We start from the raw sequence: 7,791 nt of genomic DNA, 5'->3' as shown, positions 1-7,791 counted from the left end.
AAATATTTTAGGCGGTAACCCTTTCGTCAAAGGGTCTGCAATCATAAGGTTAGTGCTAATATGCTCAATTGACACTCTAAGTTTCTGAACTTCTTCTTTAACGGCAAAGTATTTCACCTCCATATGTTTAGCAGCACCTTTGGAATACTTGTCCTTTTTAGAAAGGAAGACTGTTGCAGAATTATCACAATAAATTTTCAGCGGCTTGGCAATACTTTCGACAACTCCAAGTCCTGAAATAAAGTTCCGTAGCCATTTAGCTTGAACTGTAACCTCAAAGCATGCCACAAATTCAGCTTCCATAGTGGATGCAGCAATGACAGTCTGCTTCGCACTTTTCCATGATATAGCTCCGCCAGCTAATAAATATACATAATCGAAAGTAGACTTTCTTGTGTGTATGCATCCTGCAAAGTCTGAATCTGAATATCCAATCACCTCAAGATGACTTGATCTCCTATATTGAATCTGAATATCCAATCACCTCCAGATGATTTGATCTCCTATAAGTAAGCATGTGATCCTTTGTACCTTGTAAGTATCTCAGAACTTTCTTTGCAGCTTTCCAGTGTTCTATACCAGGATTACTCTGGTATCTTCCTAACATTCCAACTGCAAAACTAATATCTGGTCGCGTACAAGTCTGAGCATACATTAAACTCCCAACTATAGATGCATAAGGAATTTCTTCCATTTGCTTTCGTTCCAAATCATTCTTTGGACATTGCATCATACTAAACTTGTCTCCTTTCTGAATTGGAACGGGAGATGCTGAACATTTATCCATTCTGAATCTCTCTAAAATTTTGTTAATATATGCTTTCTGAGACAAACCTAAAAGTCCTTGTGATCTATCACGAAATATTTCTATTCCAATCACATAGCTTGTCTCACCCATATCTTTCATTTCAAAAATTTTATAGAGAAACATCTTAGTCTCATTTAAAAGACCAAGATCATTAGTTGCAAGCAAGATATCATCAACATATAGAACCAAAAAGATAATCTTACTCCCACTGACCTTTAGGTATATACATCGATCAACAATGTTTTCCTTAAACCCAAAGGATACAATAGTATCATTAAACTTAAGATACCACTGTCGTGAAGCTTGTTTAAGTCCAGATATTGATTTCTTAAATTTACACACCATGTGTTCTTTTCCCACACCATGTGTTCTTTTCCTTTCTCGATGAATCCCATTGGTTGATCCATCTAGACCTTTTTCCTTTCTCTATGAATCCCATTGGTTGATCCATATAGACCTTTTCTGTTAAATCCTCATTTAGAAAGGCGGTTTTCACATCCATTTGGTGTAACTCCAAATCATAATGAGCCACCAATGCCATGATAATCCTAAGTGAGTGTTTCTTAGAGACTGGTGAAAACGTCTCTTTATAATCAATACCATCTTTCTGAGTATAGCCTTTTGCTACAAGTCTGGCCTTATAACGTTCTAAGTTACCATAAGAATCACGTTTAGTTTTGAAAACCCACTTACAGCCAACTGTTTTGGAATCTTCTGGTAACTCAACAAGGTCCCAAACCTCATTTTGTTCCATAGATTTTAACTCATCTTTCATGGCTTTTAACCATTTATCGACATTATTATTATCCATGGTTTGTGAAAATGTAATTGGGTCATTCTCAATTCCTATGTCACATTCTGACTCATGTAGGTAAACCACATAATCATCAGAAATAGCAGATCGTCTTTCTCTTTGAGATCTTCTTAATGTTATCTCTTGTGATTCTTCTACTATAGGTTCATCAACTTCATTTTCAGTAATGGGATTATTTTGTTGTTCTCCATCATTACTAATCGGTTCAATAACTTGAGGAACAACATTATTAGGGACACAATTAAATGGAACTTGTACCCTCACTTCTTGAATTTCCACTTTACGTGGTGTTTCACTCCCACTAATTTCATCATTTTCAATGAACCTAGCATTCCCAGTCTCAACAATTCTTGTTGTATGGTTTGGACAATAAAATCTATACCCTTTTGATTTTTCTGGATAACCAATGAAATAACCACTGATTGTTCTTGCATCCAGTTTCTTTTCTTGTGGATTATAAATTCTAATTTCCGTCGGGCATCCCCAAACATAAAGGTGCCTTAAACTAGGTTTCCTTCCTGTCCACAGTTCAAAAGGAGTCTTTGGAACTGCCTTACTAGGAACCCTATTTAATAATTACATGGTGGTGTTTAGAGCATAAGTCCACAATGAAATGGGTAAAGATGAATTACTCAACATACTCCTAACCATATTCAACAATGTTCTATTACGCCTTTCCGATACACCATTTTGTTGTGGTGTACCTGGCATTGTGTATTGTGCACATATGCCACGACTTTCAAGGAATTTAGCAAATGGACCTGGATGTTGTCCATTTTCATCATATCTTCCATAATACTCACCACCTCGATCAGACCTGATAATTTTCACTCTTTTATCTAATTGTCTTTCAACTTCAGTAATGTAAATCTCTAAGGCTTTTAGGGCTTGAGATTTATCAGACAATAAATAGATATATCCATAACGTGAATAATCATCAATGAAGGTAATGAAATATTTTTCTTTATTGAAAGAATTAACATCAAAAGGTCCACAAATATCTGTGTGTATAATTTCAAGAAGCTTAGTGCTTCTTGTGGCTCCTTTCTTTGTGTGTTTTGTTTGTTTACCTTTAATGCAATCCACACAAATATTCAGATCAGTAAAATCTAAATCCAGAAGGATTTCATTCTTTACTAATCCTTTCATTCTTTCTTTGGAAATGTGTCCCAAACGTTTATGCCACAAATAAGCAGAACATTCATCAATTAAGCCACGCTTAATTCCAACATTATGATGCAAGGTTAGAAGTGTTTCAGAGAAAAGATTATCAAGATTTAATTTATACAATCCATCACATAATATACCATTACCAATTAAATGAGTATATTTATACAAACTGAAACATTCATTACCAAATTTAAAAGAGTATCCAGCAACATCAAGTTTAGATAAAGAAACCAAATTCCTAGATATATTAGGTACATAAAGGGTTTCAAATAAATCTAAATGATGTCCAGTGTCAAGGATTAAACGATAAGTCCCGACGGATAGATAATGTCTTGCTTCTACATCCAAATGGTTTAGTGAAACGAATAGTATAAGCATGGTTTTAGAGTTATGATCATAATTTAGAATGTCATTGATCATTTGATGGTCATATATTCGTACTTGTTGGTGATTTCGTAAGTGGATTTGTAATCTTACAAATGAAGGATTCATTTGGTAAAGCTTAAATCCACATATTTCCCTAAGGCCTCTAGTGCACAAATTCATTTTGCATCAACTTATTATTGTATTTCATCAGTATTTATCCCTTTATGAGCCTCCATTGCTACTCGATCTGGGCCTTTGTAAACATATTTGTATAGATGTTTTATGCTTTTGATGCTACTATGTACTTCAACATTTATGTGCAGTCATACTTCAATAACGACCAAGGATTGTAAGGAAAAACCCAACGATTATCAATAGTCATATGTGTGTTCAGAGTCAGAGGTTCGTCATGTCGTCTTTTATACTCTGGATAAGAGTCACTACCCTGGAGTGTTTGAGCTAAAAAAAATTTAGGGAAATTTTATGTAGCGTTCATCTTTTATACATGAGGCATTTGGATTGACCATGTCACAAGGTCCATGGATCATGTGCTTTAAGACTGCATGATGTAATCGTGGCTCCTCGTCATAGTGTGTTATTTTTGCCCTTACAATTGTATCATATTCTTCTAGGCTACATAATTTATCATTATTTTCAAATATAAGAAGCATATGCACATGTGGCATTCCTCTTTTTTAGAATTCTGTAACATACACTTAGCTCTTCATGTTGGGTATCAGCAGGTTAGAATACACCTAGAAGGGGGAGGTTGAATAGGTGTCGCAGATTACTAGTTCCGCTTTTCCTATTTTTTCACAAAACTAAAACAAACTGCAGTTAATCGATTATGCTTGGACTTAATCGATTAAACAGTTCAAATATATAATCAATTATGCTTGTGGATAATCGACTATCCTAACACTCGCACAACTTGATTCTTTATTTTCTTGTATAACAAGTTATTGATTACCCAACCTTTACATAGTTAATTGATTAATGAGATTACAAAATGACAATAAAAAAATTATAACATACAACTCATATTAAAACAATTAATCAACAATGTAAATACGAAAAGTAAAGAGATTACCGATTAGAAAGAGGTCAACAAGGAATTTTATCCTGATTCATTTGCGGTCCACTATAAAATACATCCAAGTCTCCCCTTCTGATCTCAGGAGAATTTTCTTCAACTATTGCAATTGTGAGTTTTATAAACATACTTCCAATTACAAAATCATAAAAAACTAAGCCAATCTTTACTTAGTCCTTTTGAGCTTGACAACCTAGGTTTGACCTAACTAAATCGCCTACTAGGATCTCTTATCCTTTCGCGATTGACCGTAGCCTTGGTATCACTCGAACTAAGACTTCTTAGCCTCTGAGAAGATTACCAAGACCTCTCTCGTAGTTAAACAATTCACAAAGAGATCAACTTCCTTGTTCAAACAAAATGTATTGAGTTGACTTGAGTAATTAATACTCAGATTCAACAATTGAAAACTCAATCTAAAATATAAAGCAGAAAATCCAAAAGATCCTAGTTATTAATGAAGTTGATGCATTAGGTTTTCTAAAAATGATTCACACTCTTTATAGAAAAATATTTTCGTCACAAATCTCTCAAAGAAATCAGGAATAACATGCAAGAATTTGATGCATAAAAGAATAGAGCCTAGATACAATCATATTAATCTCTAAGCCTAAATCAGAATGCTTTCACTCCCTAGGTTTTCTAAATGTACTTTCTCATTGTAATGCAATCTATGAAAATGTATGCTCTCTAACAATTTTCGAAAATATGCAAGTTTTTTGCCACATTGGCAAGAAATACAATTTATACTAATCCTTCTAATACTGATATTAAAATCGATTATCCTTCCATTTAATTGATTAACGGGCTGTTACAAATCAGATTTCAGTTACATCTTAATCGATTATATTGTGTCTTAATCGATTAACATGCTAATAGCATCAGATTAGTAACATAATTCTAGATAATCGATTACACTAACTATTTAATTGATTATATAGAGTTAAAAATGTTTTTCTTTGATGTAAGGAATGTATGACAAACTACCTATATAACATGCACATGCTTTACACAGCTTTTCAAAATATATTACTTTTAATGCATGAAGCTTTGTATATGTATGCCTGAGTCTATTAATCATAAGATATCTAGATGATATGTCTCAATTTTAATCTTGTTCTATATTAGTTATTGTGAGACTTTCCACCTAGGTTTACCTAACCTAGATTCAAACTAAGGCAATCATCTTAAGACTTCTAATTACAAGTAAATCTAATAAAGTCGTGAATCTATAGATGCAACCTATGAGTATGGCTCGTTGTTTGATGTACGATCTTTAAGCTTTCTTGTATGTGCATTTGCTTCATCAAAACTTCAATTTGCCCTAAATGTGCAGGTCTTGACTCTTTGCACTTTCAATCCCCCCCTTTTTTATGATGACAAATACTTCACCAATTTCTTGTTTGATAAGCTTGATGATGATCAACATGTGTTTGTTTAGGTTGGTTATATGTCAAAGTTGCGCTGCTCCACCTTACTTTGTTCTCCCCCTGAACCAAGCTATGAGGTGAAATACACACAAGTTGGTAGCAAACTTACGTACCGAAGCTCATCAACCTAAAACACATCAAACAACAAAAACCAACCTTTCTTCCCATTTTGACATTATCAAAAAGAGTAGACAATTAAGTGATAATAGTTGGTCAAAAGTAAGAAGAGATATAAAATTTGTAGTAAGAAACTATCATTAATCAGAAAGTATAGGCTTTGATTTGATTAATCAGTTTATAGAAAATTGAATAGATGCATAAAATCTCTGCATTTAATCGATTATCGAGGGCACTTAATGGATTAAATTGACAAAAACAGAATTTGACCAAGGTTTATATGACACATCCAACATGTAAATATTCAACCAGTTATAGAATGATTAAAAGTTCTGATATAGTCAGGTTAAGCATGTATTAATTCAACACATATGTCATACACGCAAGATATGGTCAAGATAATCATAAAACCAAAATTCATAAACCATTCGACATAATTAGAAATAGTCCCACAAAGCATGATATTTGCAAAATGAAATAAACAATTACTGAAATAGAGTTCAATAGCATATTACAAGCCAAAAGATCACAATGCTCAAAAATAACAAAAAATACAAGACTCAAAACACAATGTTGGACAAAAAAATATAACACCCTATAGGCTAGACACTCCTAGACTAATCCTAAGATGGTGAAGGAAGACGTCTTTCTTGAGGATGAAATAATGCATGAGTGGTCCGAATGAGGAAGTCCAAACGGTTGATTTCTTCGTTTAAGCGATCATTTTGCCTCTCAAACCCGGATTGAAGCATGTTCCTTAGAGACTCATAGTGTGTGTCAATGTGAGCATTGAGCTTATATTCCATAGTATCTAAATGAGCTATCCCGAATAAAGGTTCTTCAGGCATAGTAGAAGCCTCCCCCTGATTCTCTGGAATCGATTCATTCATAGGAACATCTTCATGAGATAAGTCCAAATCCACGGTTGTGTTATGATCCTCCTGGTATTCCCAAGCATTGTTATACTTGTAAGTACCCATTTTGTGGATAAGATTATCTCCAATCAAGTTCTCAAGAGATTTCGTTGTAATAATCAACGTATCAGACGTATCTATTTCTAGATGGTCAATGATACGCGATATGAATATTCCATATGCGAGCAGCTTGTTTGATGAGGTTGAGATGCCATTCATAACCTTTAGCATCTCCTCAGGCCATTTGATCCTTATATTTTCTCGGACAGCAAACATGAATATTAGGTCATTTATAGTAGGTTGAGCATGGTTAGTATTCCTTTGAACCAGAATATACGCCACAATATAATGCAGAAGACGATTCTCAACAGATAATGATCCAGCTTTAGTTAGCTCACCTTGCACATACACGTGAGGTCCCCTGAGACACGATTTGTACATTTCAGTCGCATCAAATGAGTTCCAGAAATAATTTCTCATTCAAATCAAATAGTTTTCCCGCAACCATAGACCAGTAAGTTCTATCATTGTATCTAAGGTTTGCATAAAATTCTCTAACAAGAGCAGGGTATACCTTACCATTAAGCTCCAGAAACTGGGTCACACCCTGAACTTCCAGTCCATGTGGAAACTCGAATCCTTGAGATAGCATCCAAGCCATATCCGCATATCGAATATAGGTTGGTTTCCTCCCTTCAAACTTTGCTAGACGAGTTTCTTGCAAAATCAGTGAATAGTAGGGGTCACCTTGATCCCTCATATCACCATGGCCGGAACCAGAGCCGATTTCCGATCTTCTTTGACGGTTAGAAGTGGGTTTGAATCTCTTTTTTTACCATCACCATTGTTCTGAGATTAGAAAGCTATAATCGATTATGTAATCAATTTGGGGTGATTTTTCATTAGGGTTTTAGGTTTAAGAAGAACTAGATTTTTGGATTTTTTGATGGTTGGGGGCTAATAGGTAGCTAACAAGACTTAAGGACACTTGCTTTGGATTACTATACAATTTTTCCCAAATGCACGTTGAATCTGTTTTATTTTACTACCGTTAATCGATTAAGGCTTATGTTAATTGA

This window comes from Lupinus angustifolius, chromosome LG13, assembly GCF_001865875.1.
Source record: "Lupinus angustifolius cultivar Tanjil chromosome LG13, LupAngTanjil_v1.0, whole genome shotgun sequence".
Lineage (NCBI taxonomy): Eukaryota > Viridiplantae > Streptophyta > Magnoliopsida > Fabales > Fabaceae > Lupinus > Lupinus angustifolius.
Note: the sequence above shows the minus strand (reverse complement) of the source record.